At 43.9% G+C, this 18788-nt stretch overlaps 1 protein-coding gene and 1 non-coding gene across 2 annotated transcripts in view; both read left to right on the top strand.

The window, feature by feature from the left end:
* The window catches only part of LOC111866062 (cytochrome c oxidase assembly protein COX18, mitochondrial), a 58010-nt gene that overhangs the window by 1920 nt on the left and 37302 nt on the right, over nucleotides 1-18788 (top strand). The gene's annotated exons all lie outside the window — the stretch shown is intronic.
* On the top strand, nucleotides 17357-17429 carry Trnak-cuu. The gene has a single exon. It is a non-coding gene; the product is annotated as a tRNA-Lys (tRNA).

Genomic DNA, 18788 nt, shown 5'->3' with positions numbered 1-18788 from the left:
AGAATGCACGGACAATACCCACGCAGCTTAGATGACACTCTGGTGGATAAGGAACAGACCTATCGATGGTTGAAATTTGGAGGCATTAAAGGGGAAACAGAAAGCTTAATCGTAGCAGCTCAGGACCAAGCAATCGGTACAAACTATTTTAAGAGAGAAATATTGAAAGAAGAGATCGGAAGTAAACGTCGACTGTGTAAAGAATACGAAGAAATTATACACCATTTAACATCAGGATGTCCCGTTTTGGCCAAGAACGAACATATAGTAAGGCATCATAAAGTTTGCATGCATTTACATTACTCAGTATGTAAAGAATTTGGAATTGAAGTACCAGACAACTGGTACTCACACGTGCCTAAGTCAGTGTGTGAACATGAGGATATAACGGTGTTATGGAACCAAGGCGTACAAGCAGACAGAGAGGTTCTGGCAAACAGGCCAGACATAATAATTAAAAACAAGCAAAAGAAAACTTGTATACTTATAGATGCATCAGTACCATCGGACAGGTATGTAGTACAAAAAGAAGCAGAGAAGGGCTTAAAATATAAAAATTTAAGCATCGAAATTCAGCGAATGTGGAACATGAAATGTTTTGTGATACCAGTAATTATTGGAGCCACGGGTACAGTCACGAGAGGGTTGAGAAAATATTTGGAACTAATTCCTGGTAAGCACTCCATAGATTCACTGCAAAAAACAGCTATCCTGGGAACATCACACATACTACGGAAAGTGCTACAGTGCGAAGCTTGAAGCCTGAGTGGTGAGGTGCATCACTGGTTCAAGAAAAGGAATACCAGGAAATAAACCTGTGACAAGAGATGATAATAATAATAACAACAACAACAACAACAACTTCATGGGAAGCCAAATGAATGGTCTCAATGCTTACATTTCTGCATGACGTCATCGTTGTGAGGTCGATACAAATCAGTGATGTCACAAGTTTTGGTGGGGGTTTGAACAGATAAAATAGGGAGAATTCGCTTCAGAGCATTTGTGTTGTTCATGAGGAATACAAACTGTTCGTTGGTCGTTTACCAACAGTGTATCAGCTGTAGAGGTTATTTAGCGTCGAAAGATGTGTGAGTATATTTACGTGCAGTGAACTAAATTAGGCAAAAGTTAAAATTGTCCCTGTGCTAAACTAATGAAGCACTACGCCAAGAAGGCGTATGCGGGAGTGGATGTATAGATGCACGTTTTCTTGACCTCGGCACTAGCTGGAGGTTAGTGGTCAGCTTCACGCCCCGGTCGCTTTATACCCAGAGAAAGAGCCCGCGGTACCAATTGGATAGGAGGCTGAATGGGCCCTAGAACCGGTCTGGACGATATGAGAAGAGAAAATTCTGACCCTACCGGGACTCGAACTCCGACCCCTCGGTCGTCCAATCCGTAGGCAGTCGCTATACCGACTACGCTACCCCAGGTCACAAATTAGTCGTGAAGGGATACAATATTTTCTCGGCACTCACCTGAAGGAACTGACAAAAATTGCGCGAAAATTTCAATTAATACGAACCGGATGCGTTGCCCTTTAGTCAGCCATTTCGATGAAGGGGGTTGCGAGACCTAGAATAAATATAGAGTGAGGGGGTTTTACTCTGCATAATGCAGTTAGGATGAAAAATCAATAACAACCGGTTGGACAGAGTAGGTACTGCATATGGGGAACGCGAGAAATACGAATTAATTTTGGCTGAAAAACATACGGAAAGAGACCACTTGGAAGATCCAGACGTACGTGGAAATATAATATTAAAGTGGCCATCAGACAAATAAGGTGTGCAAATGTGAACTGGATTGAACTGGCTGTGGATAGGGTTAAATGGTGGGGCGTTTTGAATACGGAGATGAACTTTGGTTCCATTAATGATGGAATTAATTAATAACTGCTTCAGAAAGACACTGAGCCACTGAGACAGAGATTATGGTCTTCTGGGATGTGACGCAGTACAGTTTGGTACACATATACCGTCATGTTGATTCTCACCGTCTGGAGAACCAAAAATCTCAGTCACTCAGCCAATCATTCAGAAAGGAGTTAGTTTTATTATTCATATTTGCTCTTCTGTGTGCAATGGCGTGACCCGCATTACCCCATCTGCAGGATCGCGGACCCAACTGGCAGAGCAGGGACTAAACTAATGTTTCGGAAAACACGCTCACACATAGGCCCAAATGAAAATTAAACACTTGAGGTATTGTAAAGAGGTCTGTCTCCGGGAATATAACGCCGTATGATCCGTTGAAAGTCAAATCATGTTTCGGAGGAAATGTGTCAATCTTCAGGCTGGAAGACTAAACCAAGCAAGAAACCAACGTGAAAGCATGTTGTGTTTGCTACCTGCCTGGCTTATTCTTCAACCCTGAAAACTGAGGCGACATTTCCTCCGAAACATCATTTAACTTTCAACAGGACCATATCCCATGAGACAGAACACTTCATAACCACCGCTGCGAGAATCTCAGATCCTACATAGGACTTCCCCTTTCTTTTTTACACAAGGTGGACGCTATGGTACAGACCCAAGCACACCTTCCACTGCTGCCATCTTCCGCTTCTGTTCGTAAGTACTTTCTAACTGACATGCGTAACGACAGAAGAGCAAGGTTTAAGTCACAGGGTATTCATGTTTCCTTGGTCCCTACATTAATGAAACTGTCCCTGCCGTCCCTGCTTCGAGCTGCACTCTGAGCATTTAACAGAATTACACCATAACTTCGGCTCACCCCCCTTTACCCTCTGTCTCTACGCAGTATGTGCTGAAAGTGGGCTCTGTCCGCTCTGTCTGTCCGACTTCTGAGTATTGATCTGTCACTCTAAGTTGGCAGAAAGGGAGAGTGGTAGTGTATTGTAAAATATGGTAAACAGGACAGTAGAGCCATGCCTAGTAACGGCCGTCTCTTCTGGTTCCAGAGTTTCGCCTCTCAGGCGTCGTGCCACAACATTAACGACTGATTTCATGGAGGAGAGTCCTTCTTGAGAAGTTAATAGTCGCTCAGTCATTTAAGAAATTATGCACCCTGTACGGAACCAGCGCGTTCATGGACGCTTTCACGAGAGGCCGCCACTGAACGAGATGAATACAGCCCACACCCTTTCGCCCTATATGTTGAATATCAATTTTAATATTATCCTCCAGTCTACGCCTCAGTCTTGTAGTTGATGTATTTCCTTTAGGTTTTGGAGCTATGATTTGTTTTTATTCACTCGTCATCTCTTCCATTATAGGAAGTTCATTTTGTTTAAAGAAAATTTTCTTTAGCAGTTCATATTTGCCCCTCGGTTTTCTGTTCTAATATCTTGGACTGCTCAAAGATTGTATTCTCAGGTTCGAATCCCGTTAGAGGAATGGATGTACGCGTTTTTCGGTATTAGATACAGTATGTATTGCAACGGACAGATCCCCCATCTAAGGATATCATCAAGTATATAAACAATTCACTGTTTCAGAATGAATTCTAAATCGGTAAGGCTAGGCAACTTGGAAGACTAGCAGGAAGATCTCTCGAACAGCTGTGAATGAACGCATGCCTTTCGTCAAACGGTCAGTTAGATCAGAAGTTTCGACGGTTTGGTCTTGTGCAGATCTGATGATGTCTGCAGCTCGTCCCTCGACTATCACACGTTCCCTTACTCTCTTCACAGGCGCCCACTGTCTCTCAAGGGCCGTGAATTTTCTGTACACCTTGGAAGCTATCACAGGTTGTTAGGCTCACTAGAGAGATCTCTTTCTGCCTCTCAAGAACAAGCTCAGGCCTCTGCACCCTTAGCTTCGTACTACGTTGACCGAATATCCAAGAATTTAACATGAATTCTTCATTGATTCTGCGCAAAGTTTGACTACTGCATCGTAGTAACTGCGTCCGTATAAGAATGATCACAGCAGCTACAAGACGCAGTAGGAATACAGGTCCCTCTTCCCTCCGCAAAATTCTTATTAGTATGCAGTATTACAGAAAGTTTAGAATTTGTCATTGTAACAAGAATTTCTGGGAAGAAATGATCGCCTACTTTCCTTTGATACCGGTGCTTCTCAGATACGACGCAGAAGTGCATTTACCGGCAGGTTACTGGAGGAAGCCTGACGAGTGTTCAAAACCTTTGTATGCCGGAGGTGAAAAGTCTCAAAATTTCCGGGTCTCGCACCAAGATTCAAACCGGTGATATTCTGAATACGTCAACTAACTCCTAACGTCATGGGGGTGAGCCCTTCTTGAGAAGCCGCCAGTTGTGCAGTTACTCGAGAACTTCCCAGCGTTTTATGGAACCCGAAGGTTCATTACGTCCACTGGTCCCTATCCTGAGCCAGATCGATCCAGTACATACCATCCCAACCTATTTCTCTATGATCCATTTTAATATTATTCACTCACTTACGTCTTTGTCTTCCTAGTGGTCCCTTTCCTTCTGGCTTTCCCACCAATATCCTATATGCATTCATCTTCTCCCCTATTCGTGCTACATGCCCTGCCTATCTCATCCTCATTGACTTCATCATTCTAATTATACTTGGCGAAGAGTACAAGTTATGAAGCTCCTCATTATGCAGTTTTCTCAAATCTCCCCGTCACTTTATCTCCAAATATCCTCCTCAGCGTCCTATTCTCAAACACCCTCAGTCTATGTTCTCTTAATGTCAGAGACAAAGTTTCACACCCATACAGAATCACAGGCAAAATTATAGTTTTGTAGTGTTCAGACAGCAGACGAGAATACAAAGCTTCTGGGCTGAGTGCATGTATACAGCGTTCCGTAGTTTGTTTAGCTCTGTTCATTGCCTGCAGCGTGTCTCGTATATGGAGAGCAGACAATGGGCCCGGGAGATAGGAGAGTAACAGCTTTCAGAAGTTTCTCAGTCCTGTCCCGATTTCAGTTCCAGCTTGTATCAGTGCCATAACCAACACCGTCGAAATGTAGGCGCATGAGTAAACCCTGAAGAATGATTCGTACGAAGACATTGCTTTGTGAATGTGATTGATTCCGAAGTTAGTTACCGTTCTCAGATGCTGACAGACACCTACCGTAACATGGCACTAAAGATAACTACAATTTAATTAATATACTCGTACATTCGCTTATCAAACCTACCGTCACAGTCCGATGGTCAGCACTCTAACGTCACGCTTGCTAGGTCTTCCAAGTTGCCTCTTATCTGTAGTTTTCCACATCAAAATTTTGCGCGCATTTCTCATTTATTCCGTATAGTGTACAGAACACACCTCGCCCAATTTATCCCTGATCTAAGTAAACTCGCATACGAAGAATATGCCCTTCTGGGTTATAATGCTGTGTAGTTCGGAGAGACGTTTCGGATTAACATATACTCGCCATCTTCAGGATCGAAGAATTAACAAAGCAAGAAACCAGCAGTAGCAGGCGAAAAGCTTCGTGTACCTAAGCTCGCCGCCTGTCTCTGCTGGTTTCATGCTTAGTTTATTCTCTGGCCCTGAAAATGGAGATGATATATTTCTTTCGAAACGTCGGGCTCTCTCCGAACCACACGGCGTTCCAACATGTACGGCAACACTCCTCATAAGCACCGCTGTGACAACCTTAGATCCAACGAACTGCATGTATTATCGTCGGAAATGTATTTTCAAAACCACAATACGTTACATAAAATGCGAGAAGAAATTCTAGTGCAATAGATAGTGTTTTCAAATAAGAGACTGGGATAACTCAGTCGGTATAGCGATGAACTATGGGCTGGACGGCCGGAGTTCGATTCCCTGCAGAAGCAAGAATTTTTCGCGTTTCCACAGCGCTCAGATCGGCTCTGGGTCCCACTCGGCCTTTTATCCAATGAGTATAGCGGTTTTTTCCCCTGGGAGTAAAGCGGCCGGGGTGTGAAGCTGACTACTCACCCCTGTCTAGTACCGAGGTCAAGAATGGTGGAGCTATAACTCCACTCTTTCATACATATTCCGGCAGTGATGCTCAATTAATCAAGCACAGGGACAACATTACCTCTTTTTGCCGTTACCTTTCTGCTTGATTCCGGGCTATTCGAGATTTTGCAGCCGTTAAGGAGGACTTGAAGTCGGCGACATTGAAGCAGAATCTTCAGGTACGTCGGAAGGTGAGCAGATCTTCCTTTGCCCGGATTGTTCACAGCCTCTTCCTCTCTGTGTGTTTTTTTTTATAGGTTTTTGTTCCATCTGAAAGTTATTTCCCTAGAGCCCTTGGTGTTGTCCCACAAATTTTAGGAATAATGCGATCCACATTTGACACGAACAGAAGTGGCCCCTTCTGCGCCGGCGCGCCGTCTCTTTCCTTCTCAGTATCACAACGTATAATAGCCAGAACTTCAGAGGAGCAACAACATAAGTTAATGATTGTAATTAAAGAGATGCTGGGAATGAGATTCAGAATCTTATCCAGCAACTCTATGCGTCACTTTAACAGCAGTGGTTACCGTACGTATTGGCAGATCACGAAATGAATTTCACATCTTCGGATGCTCTCTGTTAGGTCCGCGAAAGGAAATAGACAGAAATTGCGAGAAAATTTAATTGAAACGTGTAAGAATTGAGGTTTGCACGACGCTATGAAAAATGCCATCTTCTGGGATGTGACGCCGTGTAGATCCTGTGTGAACCGACGTTCCTTCGAAACTTCGGTTTCTACTGTGTATACACGGCGACACATCGCAGAAGACGGCATTCTTCTTAATTGAAAAGTGTCTTTACTGCATTAGAAAGAATTCTCTTATTAAGACTGGCAGAACTGCACAAGAATCATACACCAACTTCTTTCTTCATGTCACGAAAGAATCTGCTTCCCTTCGGTCTGCTTTCTTCACTTCCCAGCGCAGTACCTTCCGTGCAAGTTGTCTTGACAACAAGGACAAGCGGGCACTTCCTGGGAGCCTTCAGAACCGAACATTTTCTAACCGCGATCCCCTCGCGATAAATTTAGCGTCTCTCTTCACACGATTCCACTGCCCCCTCTCTCTTTCTCTCTCCCTTTACACAGACAGATAGACAGACACGCAAGCATCTGGACAACAGCAGTAAGAGATGGATAACGCCTGCAATATCTTGTTTAGGCTACTCGTCTCAAACAGGTGTCACATAAGTTGCCGAATTAGCACGGCTAACTGAAGAGTTCAGACCTCTTTCATTTGGTATTAGAGGCTCACACGTTCTCCAGAAACATGCCTTGCGATCGCTCATATTCATCGACAAGGCAGTGTTATTAATTAAACATGCCATTTTAATGAGATTCCTGAGATCCCCAATTGCATCTTTTTATTCACAGTAACGGAAATTATTTGACCTGAAATTGAACTCTATGCCCGAAAGCTAGTTCAGCGGCAGTTCATTTGCTGGCGAATTACCTCTCTAGAGATGGTGAGGGGGCGGGGGTTGGAGGGTGGAGGAGAATAGGGAAGAGCTGGCCCGTTATTATATCACCATTACAGATGCAGCTGGGGTGTGAACCCAGGATCAATAATGCCCAAGTACATTGGCGCTCTAAAATACTTGAAAGTTTTCATACAGAAGAAATTTTAAAATATAAATTTTACTTCTTTACAAATGAAGGACGGGAATGAAGACGTGACACCGTGTCATTTGGTAGGAAGGTTCCTGCAGAAGGTTCGTGCACATGTACCGGACTACAGAAAAGCAATCTTCAGGTACAAGTACGGCTTCGCACATTTTAATGTTTAGACTTTTCCGTGCGCAAACCGGTGCTGCCTAGGCAGCAAGCGGCAAAAGTCGGAGTTGCCTCAGATAATCCAGCAAATAAATGCATGCACCGGGCCCATATCTAAGCAGGAATCTATGGTTTTATTGCTCACTCCAGAGGAGTCGCTAATCGCACTAAGTCCATGTTAATTCTCAGAATTTTATGGAACCCGAATGTTCATTACCGTGTTCACAAGAGCACCCCACTTGTACATATCCTGAGCCAGATCAATCCAATCCATACCATCACATCTATCTAAGATCCGTTTTAATCTTGTTCACCCATCTACACCTTGGTCTTCCCAGTGGTCTCTTTCCTTCTGGCTATCCCACCAATATCCTACTCGTATATGCATTCCTAATCTCCCCCATTCGTGCTACATGTCTTGTCCACCTCATCCTCCTTGACTTGATAATTCTAATTATACTTGGAGAAGATATCAATGTTAATACTGGAAGAAATCAAATTCGGCCCTGAAGATGGAGGAAGCATGTTCCTCCGAAATATTTTGATCCGCTTGCAGTACTACACGGTTATAAACCAAAAGACCACAATCTGAACATTTACCGCAGTGAAAACATGAAAGCTTATAATAAACATAAGTTGTGTGGTTGTCTGTCAGACAGACACGCATGCGCGCCATCATTCAAGTCGACAGACAGCTACAGCTATGTTTCCCGTGAGGGCCACTGAAACTGTGGAATGAGTGTTTTCAGCCAGTGTCCCGGCACAATGGGATTGTGTCTGATGGCTCAGTCAACTGAACTCGAGACGCGAGGCGAAGACATGTTTTCTGATCAGGCGTGTTTCATGAACAGAAACTTGAAGCCGCTTAAGTAATGTATGCATTTCCTGTGCAGTTTTCGAGAGGAACTTCCTAGACACTAGCATTTCAGACTAGCATCTATTCGTTTTAATAATACTTCAACGAAAATATTTCGTGTTCTCGACATCTCGGCAATGGACCTTATTCTCAGCCAGCTGAACTCCTTCACATTCTCAGACACCCTGTATTTATGTTCAGTTTTAATAGTGACTTCTTAATATCTTGATTTCTTCCCATTGTATTTTCATACACTATTAATCTCTCGAATAATTTTCCGGGGAGTTAAGAGCGGCCGGCGCGTAAGGCTGACAACCTTACCGCCATCTTTGAGCCGACTGTCTAGATAATGTGGGAGCCTCGACGTCTCACAACCCTATGGGCCTTCATGGCCTGTTACAGGGGTAGCTTTACTTTTTACTTTGCTTAATCTCTCCAGCCGTTCTACATACCCGACTGTCTTGTCCCTCTTGATTTGGCCACTAAATATTTACTGCAGGTTATTCAGGCTACATGCTGTCGAATGGCTGGATGAAGGCTGCTTTGACGGACTAAGGAACATACCGAAGGATGTCCCCCAGGATAATCGGTGTCCTGACCATACTTATTAGTGTAATGACACTTGGTGAAGGTTATACATTCTAAGGTCATAATTCTGTAAGGAGTCGGGATAGTTCAGTCAGTATAGAGACGAGCCAGGGCTAGACGGTCCGGGTTCGATTCCCGGCAGGGGTAAGTTTTCTCTCTTCTCCATAGCGTTCGGTCTGGCTTTGGAGCCTACCCAGTCTGCTGTGCAGTGGATACAAGGGGTGGTAAAGTGACTGGGGCGTGAAGCTGACCACTCATATCCATCTAGTGCCGAGGTCAAGAATATTGGAGCTATACCTCCACCCCCCATATGTGTTCAAGGCAGTGACATCTTTACCGTTTATCTGTTTCTGCAACTTTCTTCTTCCTCTTGCTTCTTCTTGCCCTTTATAGTGATAATTCTCTTAACAAAGAGAATATGCACGCCCGACGTCAATGTGTTCGTATTGTGGAGGAATCCAGTAGGGGGGGGGCTGTATCGTCTCATCCCTTGGATTGTAAAGTTTAGTTGAATTGATGATCGCTTTTGGACTGTAGTGTCACTTTTCTCCGCAAGGACGGTTTGCAGATGTGGCGCTCCTCATTGGTCGATACTCCCTGATCTAGGACATGGTTCCACAGCGTAAGCACCTGCTCTCCTCATGTCAGAGGCTCTTGCATCTTGCACCGACAGCTGTCAGCCCGAGCGCTCCATACAAGTTTCGAAGCACGGAGCTGCACTGTCAGTGCTGGTAGCGCCGGTGGCCCTCCAGTTCTGCACTAGCGGCACACCTGGACCGCTCCACTGCTCGTAACCTTTGACATTTAGCGCGGAGGGTCGCCCAAGTGTGGGGAAGAAGGGAATACGAACCGTACGTACATTAATCGATATCTCGCTGCCGCCGTACTTGGTGTGACGTCACGGAACTGGGGGTTGCCCTTCTCCCCCTGTTCATTACTCCTCACGTGGTTTTCTAGCAAGAGGTGCCCCAGTTACCGCTGGAATGCACGTACATGGCTTCTTGTGGGCCCAGGGTTCGTTTCCAAAAGACAGGAATTGGAAACACTATCTTCTGCGATGTGAAGCCATGTAATCTGGTATAATTATACCGACTCTTCGGAGGAGTCTCCTGACTCCCTTCAGGGTCAGAGCAAGCCTGCTTGGTTCATTTCCCGGCTCTGAACATCAAGTAGTATGTTTCTCTGAAGGTGATACGGTCCCCGTGCTTAACTACTTAAGCCGTATGGGGGAGTGGAGGTACAGATCTACGAATTCTCAACCACGGCACTAGTTGGAAGTGAATGGTCAGCTTCACGTCACGGTCGCTTTATCTCCGAGGAAAGAGCCCCAGATATACCCACTGGACAGGAGGCTAGGTGGGCCCCAGAACCGGTGTGGACGACGTAGAGAGGAGACAAATCTTGCCCCTACCGAGACTCGAATTCCGACCTCTCGGCCGTCCGTCCAGCCAGTATCCAGTCGCTATGCCGACTGCGCTATCTCGGAACGTCGGTAAACTCCTACATGGTACGGCGTCACATCCTACTCTTTATAGTAGTTGTCGTTCATTCGTTCATTCATTAATGGCTCTACAGCCTTGTTTTGGGGCCCTGGCTTCTTCTGCAGTTTGGTAATCTTTTCACGCAGTCGGTAGGACTCCTTGGACGAGTGGTCAGCCCGTCTAAGGCCGCTACCTACACACAGCACAACACAAACACAGAATAAACACACGCACAATTCGAACTCACCATCCCAGCGTTTGAGCGAGCGAAGACAGTTCATGCCTTAGACCGCGCGGCTACTGTGACCGGCAGTGTATAAGAATAATATATAAGAATTCAGTTCGTACCTCACAGGAAACAGATCCGAACCCACGGTCCCAGCTTCCGAGCGAGCGAAGACAGTTCATACTTTAGACCGCGCGGCTACTGTGACCGGCAGTGTATAAGAATAATATATAAGAATTCAGTTCGTACCTCACAGGAAACAGATCCGAACCCACGGTCCCAGCTTCCGAACGAGCGAAGACAGTTCATACCTTAGACCGCGCGGCTACTCTGACCGGCAGTGTAACCCTCCTGAGAACCTCAGATCCAAAGGTGCGTTTCTTCATTGTGGATGGCTGCTAACAATTACGACAAAACTTAACCGAAATGAATACGAGGTTACAGTGACTATCAGCCGATTCCATCTAATGTCCTCCGGTCACTGTAGATTCACCGTGGTAAAATTGAAGTGTACTTTTTTCAAGAAGTGTATATTTTTACAACTATATAGAGGTTAGAGTTACGTGTATGTTTATCATTAATGGAAGTTATTAACAAGTAAAAGACTGTAAACGCGCTTTTATGTTTTTACTCTTACATAAAAATACTTTTATTTTAGCGGAAACGCGACTATAGTACAGCATTTATGAGAAAATGGCCCATATGTTGCACCAAAGTTTTTGTGTAACGAATTAGTTCGTGAGTGAATTAATTATTATGTTCGAGACCTCACGTCCCGCCCTGACGACCGTCGCGCCCCAGCCGTTGAGAAACATACTGGAGATCGGATCTGTGAAACACGTCGTTTAACGGCAACACACATACACACACACAAAGTATCGTGCGATTGATTATTATTTTACTTAACGATACATTTTTCCTAGTTAAATAATATATGTGGTGCCGTAGGAAGGGTAATTATGCACAATGAATCCGTAAGGATTTGGAAGGAAGCGATGAGCGCTAATTTCAAGGACTATACCAGCGTCTACCTAGAGAAAAGTAATGAAACACGTTAGGATACCGCATCAATAATTTCGTGAATACGGAACAGGGATATCGATCTTCCACTCCTGTTGTCAAGATTTTTCCGTCCGCACTTTCACCCGCAGTCGCAACTTCGGCTTCGCACCTTATTGCGGAAAGGGCCACACTTCCGCGTGTGAAGTTTAAATATAGCAGCACTTACCTTGACCTATCGCTGCTTGTTCTCGGTTCAAACTAAAGGCATAGCATAAATCTACGCAAGAGTTCTTTAAGTCAGGAAAGTAGCAAACGCAGCGAAGCATACATTGTATGTCATTGAAGATAACAGTTTATCACGCCAGGAATATTATTCAGATCCCAACAATGTAGGCTGTTCAAGGCTTTATTACACTCGTATCCAGATTTGTTGTACGTGAAACTGAATAAAATCGTTGACTGCCTAGTCCCGCTGTAGAAATATCACTAGAAAAGCCACAGGAACTTCGGGGTTAACCCACAATACTATGACTTCCTCAGATGACCTTCAAACGACAGCAGGTATAAAAGAATTAAAAGACTGTTCTTTCCTCGTATTGATAGAAGTGGTGTATACAAGCCGATTGTAACGCAGACAATCCTAGCCTATCTGTTAGGTTTGTGGGGCGTAATCGGATAAAATCTATAGGGAAATTCAAAGCCCATCAGTTGGAAAACGCATTTATAGTAGGCCAAGCAGCTTCACAAGTTTGTAAAGAACATTTCCCCACTAAATGTCTGATACACGTACATGTGTGCATGCAGTGATTCCACGGACAATTACGTCATGCCAGTCAGTACAGTGACTAGGCTATGGAATGCACGACCGAGAGTCCGGGGTTACATTCCCAGCAGGGGCAGAGCTTTCTGTTCCACAGCGTCCAGCCCGGTCTCGGGCTAACCCAGCCTTCTATCCAATTTGTACTGGCGATTATCATTCGGGGGATAAAGCGGCCGCTGAATGAAGCTGCCCACTTATTTCCATCTTGCGCAGACGTTATGAATGTATGCAGCTAAAATTCCGCTCCATCTCAATGGCATGGTGCTGAATTAATCATAAAGAGAATTTTACAATTTTGTGGACAAGATAATATAATATTTATTTTACTTGTCTTCCTGCTTCCGTCTTTTCTTCATCTTTATTTATATCTCTTTTATCCTTTGTTTTTCCTCTATCTCCCCGCATTTCGTCCTTTCTCTCTATATTTTATAGAAGACGATTAGAAGGAGCACGTTTTCTTCATTGAAACGGCCCTGCAGTTTAAAATCTCGAAACCAGTATTTGTCTCAGTTACGACATCATCTCTTGCGTTGCGTGTCAGAGAGAATATTAGCAAAGCCAGCGTTCTCTTTTTTATGAGATTTGAGCTTCTCGCAGTGCGGTTTTGTGAGGTGTGACTCCTGAAGCTGGGTACTTACTTGCATCACGCCTCAGGAGACTCTAACATTTTTATTGAATTTTCTCTGTGACTGTTAATGTTGAGTTCGTTGCCCTGCACTGTCATGAACAAAATTACACTTCATTTGAAGCTCTGTAATTTGGGGGGTGGGGGACTGGACTATTTTCCAAATGGCTCTCTTTCACGTTGCGAAGTACAACCATATTCTGTTCCTGCCACAGAAATTGCTTATCGAGACCCTGTGGCAGTGCAGAAGGTCAGCAGTGACTAACTACCACACAGTGGAAGAAGAGATTTCATGAAGTCCGGTACACTCACGCACTCCTCAATGACGTCACTGCAGCCTTCCTCTTCATTTGTCCCGTTCCCTAGGGATTACGATGGATTCAAATGACGTCACTTCAGTCAGGTTGACTTGACGTACACGTGTTCGTAACAGGCTCAGCTTTTCCTTTGTTTGGCCTCGCTTACAAACTGATGCCAGCGTTGTGTGCTGACTGGCTGCGAAGCTGCCGATGCATGTTGTGTGGCTTCCATGTTCCCCTCAACGGATGCCCACCTTTGCTCTGCTAATCGCAAGAAATGAAAACATAAAAAAGAGAAAAGGAAATAGGGGAAGAAATGTGGAAATGTGACATTATGAATAATTAAATATTTCCATGGAACAGAGTCCACCTTAAGTAGCCAGCAGTCGCTCAGATAGTAAACAAATTAACCAGAATTGTATGAAACCCGAAGGCTCATTACCGTGCTCACAACAGCCCACCACTGGTTCCTATCCTGAGGCAAATGAATCCAGCTCACACTCCATTTCTTTAAGATCTTTTTTAATATTATCCTCATATCTACCCGTGGCCTCTGGGGTAATCTATTTTCTTCAAGGTGTTTCTGCTGAAACTTTGTATGCATTTCGCTTTTCTTGTGCGTGCTACGTGCCTAACCCATATTCTTGTCCTCTGTTTGTTCATCCCAAAAGTATGTGGCGAAAAGTACGACATTTCTCATACTACTCTTTTCTTCCACATTCTGCTTCTCCCTCCTCAGCACCCTGTTTTCATCCTCCCTTTATTTAGAGACCTAGTTTTCCACTCATACAGAACAGCAGGCAAAATTATAGTTGCTGGATTTGCGGTGCTCACACCGCTACGACGAGTACAACATTCTGGGCTGTAATGGGGGAATGAATCGCCCCAAAATATATGTCACGATGTAGGAGCGTATGTGTGTGACTTATAGGCAGGTTTTGGATTCAATGACTGGATTTATGGGCACCTTATACACTCATCTCGTAACTATATGAAATACAACGTTATCGCTGATCTACACGCTTTACAGTTCACCGTCTCACATGTACTGTCGTCCTCAGACTTCATTAGTCGTATCCTGGCAACGGATTTATGACAGTCTCACTGACACTGCAGCACAGACACGTGTGGAGGTGGGGTCGAATTCCTCCGCCGTAGCGAGTTGTAGGAGGCGACGAAAAGGGAACCCAGTGCCTGGGGGTATGACTGGGCCACCCTGTTCGTGGGGGATATAAATATGGGGACCTGGCCCTCCAGGTTGAGGGAGTCTCGAATCTCAGACAGTGAAATATGGTCATGAGTCCCGCGGGACTCGGACCTGAGAATCGGCCCATCCTCTCGTCAGACAGGATGTTACATAAGAACTATAACCGCAAGTGTTGAACTGGAAAACAAAATTACTGGTCGTGTCAAGGGGCTTGTCGCCAAGAAGAACTGATTGACGGTAAGCCGCCAGTCGTAAAGTGACTCTGACTCTGCAGCGCACACAAAGCCTTCTTTTCACAGCCTAATTCATTTCTTGCCATCTCTGTCATTCGACTGCCGTCTCCAGAGGTTCTCAGTTCTTCAGTTCAGTTCCTCATATCCTGGCAGGCTGGCGTCTCGAAGTCCAAGTCCAAGTCACATTGCGACTGACGGTCAGTCAGTCAGTAAGTCTTGGTGTCGAGCCCAATCTGGGGCTCATGACCAGATATTTATTACCTTTAACAGTTACGATCTTGTTTTTGTGGGGCGCCCTCTCTGACGAGACGACGGGTCTTCCTTTTGTATGTGCTGCTGGCCCTTGCCAGTGCAGTCTTTCTTGGGTCTGAGTCCCTTGGGACTCGGAGACCATATTTTACTGTCTCAGATTTGAGACTTCCCTTTTCGTCGCCTCTTACGACTCGCAGGGTCACGGTGGAGGTATTCGACACCGCCTCCACACGGGGTTAACTCTTAGCTCCAAGTCACATTGCGATTGATGGTCCGTCAGTCTGTCTGTCTTGGTGTCGAGCCCCGATTGGGGCTCATGACCAGATTTTTTTTTCTTATATGAAAGTTACTGTCCTGTTCATTTGGTGTCTCGAAACTCAGCCGTCATTTTTATAACCACTCGGCACGGACCACATAGAAAACATAGCTATTCTATTGTTGCATTAGTTCGTCTCCGAGGAAACGTGCTTACCCCATCGCAACATAGCAACGGCTGTACACGTCTCATCTCATATCGCGACAATTCTTCTATCGTCGTGTGCGGGCATTACATAGCAACGGCTGTTTCTCTGGCTCCACTCTTCTTGCTTTGAAGAAATACGCCACAATATTTCAAAATTCGAAAATGAGAGTACCATAGGGTAAAGGTTCTTTTTAATCAAAAGAGACACAGATAAACCGGTGCTTCAAAATGTTGTCGGCTGTTGAATCATTTAGTGAGTCACGTGACATGGAACCCAGCCTCTGATAAATGATGAAAGAATTCGGGAAACGAGGAGCCTCGACGTCGCTTAGAGAAAGACTGAATTATAGCGACCTGCGATTCGTCTCACGGCGACGCCTTCCGACACGTTACGCCGTATAGTCTGGTAGGAGTTTACCTACGTATTTGAGGAATGTACAGCCTCCACCACCGGGCCAAGGAGTAAGCCAGAGAATGAAGCCAGCAAGAGAGTACCCTCTACAGCCTGTCTGCGTGGCCTGCCCTCCGACCCTGAACATGGAGACAGTCCAGTCGGCAATTTTTTAATATGTGATGCTTTCCCTCGAACCAGGTACTGCAGGAATGTGGCTCAGACACGCTATGCATTGCATTCCCTCATTTCATTTCAACTTGACGCGATGGGGGATAACAAATTGACCTGGAACCGATTTCTTGGGTCGCAGGGTAACGCAGAAGTACGCGAACTTGTCCCTGTGCATAATTAGTTAAGCACTACGCTATGAAGACGTATTGGGGAGTGGAGGTATAGCCCCACAATTCTTGACTTCGGAACTTGATGGACGTCAGTGGTCAGCTTCACGACCTGGTACCCATTGGCTAGGAGGCTGGTTGGACCCCAGAGTCGGTCTGGACGCCTCCGCCCGTGAGATGGGAGGACAACAATAAAATGGATTTTAAAGACATGGGAGTTGTGGGTGTGGGAGGGTTCATCTGGCTCAGGATTGAAACCGGGGTCGGGCTCGTGCGACCACGGCGATGAACCTTCGGGTTCAACAAAAGACTACTAGCTTCTCGAGAAAGTCTCTGCCCCGTGGAATTAGTTAGTTAGTAGTCGGTCAGTTAGTTAAGTGAACCCCTGATAGGTGGGTTAAAGCAAGGGCCAAGATTCTCATTAACCGGGTGTACCAAAACTTGAGTCTGTAATTAAGCAGAGAAGAAAGATGAGTAGGTTATTATTCTGCAAAGAGGTTGTTGTTTCAGTAAGGCACAATAAATCCCGGTTACAAAATTAAAATGTAGAAATGTACGCTCTTCTTACAGAAAATAGAAGCCACATAACGGCGGCCTAGATCAATATGAGGCGCCCTATGGACCACTTAAAACGTGCCCCACTCTCACACAAGACGAAGCGAAGTTGTGCCACGACAGGGGTGGCGGCCGTCTGTTCGGAGGGGGAAGAGCATGACAATTTTTTTCTTCAGAACTTTGTGCGATGACGGAGTTAATTTTATACTGTCCTGTACATGGTTTCACGTTTTCCTTTGTCACGGGAATTCATACTTGCTTGTAAATATTTAATGATACAAATATACCGAGACAACTGAAAGTATTTGTATATTGTATTAGAAATAAAAGTTTACATCAACGTCCGCCCGGCTAGCTCAGTCGGTAGAGCATGAGACTCTTAATCTCAGGGTCGTGGGTTCGAGCCCCACGTTGGGCGTTTTTTTTTTTATTTTTCTACTTCACATACATCAACTGTAGAAGACACAGATATAAGCAACATGAGAATTTGAATTTTATTCCCCACGGAAAAATTGTGAGAGACAGCAGAGGGAACCCACAATTTAACGTGGACTTCGAACAGACTAAGATGTTACATTTCTCTTTTATTTTTTTGAATTGAATTGAATTGAATTTATTTACATTCTATAAATCCTAAGTAGGTTAGTACCTTTGGATACAGAACAAGTCAAAAGGTTACATACATAAGTACAGGCAATTTTAGCTTAAAAATTAATATAACTTAATTTTACATCATTCTCTATTTACATTGAAGTATTCATCTAAAGAGTAGAAGGAATGAGCATGTAGATAATTCTTTAACTCTGATTTAAACTTTTTAGTATCATTGCCCAAGTTTTTAATACTTTGTGGCAGATTGTTGAACACTTTTATGCCAGTAAAGTAGACTCCTTTTTGATATACTGATAAAGTTGATGAGGGTAGGTGGAAGTTATATTTTTGTCTAGTATTCATGTTATAGACATCAGAATTTAATTTGAATTTATCTTTGTTGTAAACAACAAATAAGAGAAGCGATAATATGTATTGCGATTGAAGAGGTAGAATTTTTAATTTCTTAAATAATTCTCTACATGAATCTCTACTTCTACATCCTGTAATGATTCTAATTATATTCTTTTGTATTTTAAAAATTATTACACTATGTGAAGAGTTCCCCCAAAATATTAATCCATAGTTCATAATAGAATGAAAGTAGGCATGGTAAACCATCTTCAATGTTTCCTGTGACATAAAAGGCTTAATTGATCTCATCGCATAGCAAGCTGCATTTAATTTAGGTATAATTTGTTCAATATGTATTTTCCAAGACAGTGTACTGTCTACATGTATTCCAAGGAATTTTGTATCAAGTACTTTACAGATTAATTTGTTGGCATAACTGATGTCCAGATCAATTTGGTGGTTGTTTTTAGTTGTGAATGATATGTAATGGGTTTTATCAAAATTTAATGAGAGTAAATTGGCTTCGAACCATCTGTTTAAGGCTTCAAATACAATATTTATGTCATTTTTAAAGTTTTCAAATTTAGAGTTCTTAAATATTATACTAGTGTCATCTGCATATAGAATTGGTTTAGATTTATTGTTGATGGTTTTAGATAGATCATTTATGTAGAGAAGAAAAAGTAAGGGACCTAAAATTGATCCTTGTGGAACACCGTGCTTTATAATTCCCCAGTTTGAAAATGCATTATGACTGGAGTTTTTATTATTTATTTCAACTCTTTGATACCTGTTTTTGAGGTATGATTTGATCCATTCATTAGCTTTGCCA

Source organism: Cryptotermes secundus, unplaced genomic scaffold (genome assembly GCF_002891405.2).
Source record: "Cryptotermes secundus unplaced genomic scaffold, Csec_1.0 scaffold318, whole genome shotgun sequence".
Lineage (NCBI taxonomy): Eukaryota > Metazoa > Arthropoda > Insecta > Blattodea > Kalotermitidae > Cryptotermes > Cryptotermes secundus.
Note: the sequence above shows the minus strand (reverse complement) of the source record. Positions and strands in the feature narration are given on the sequence as shown.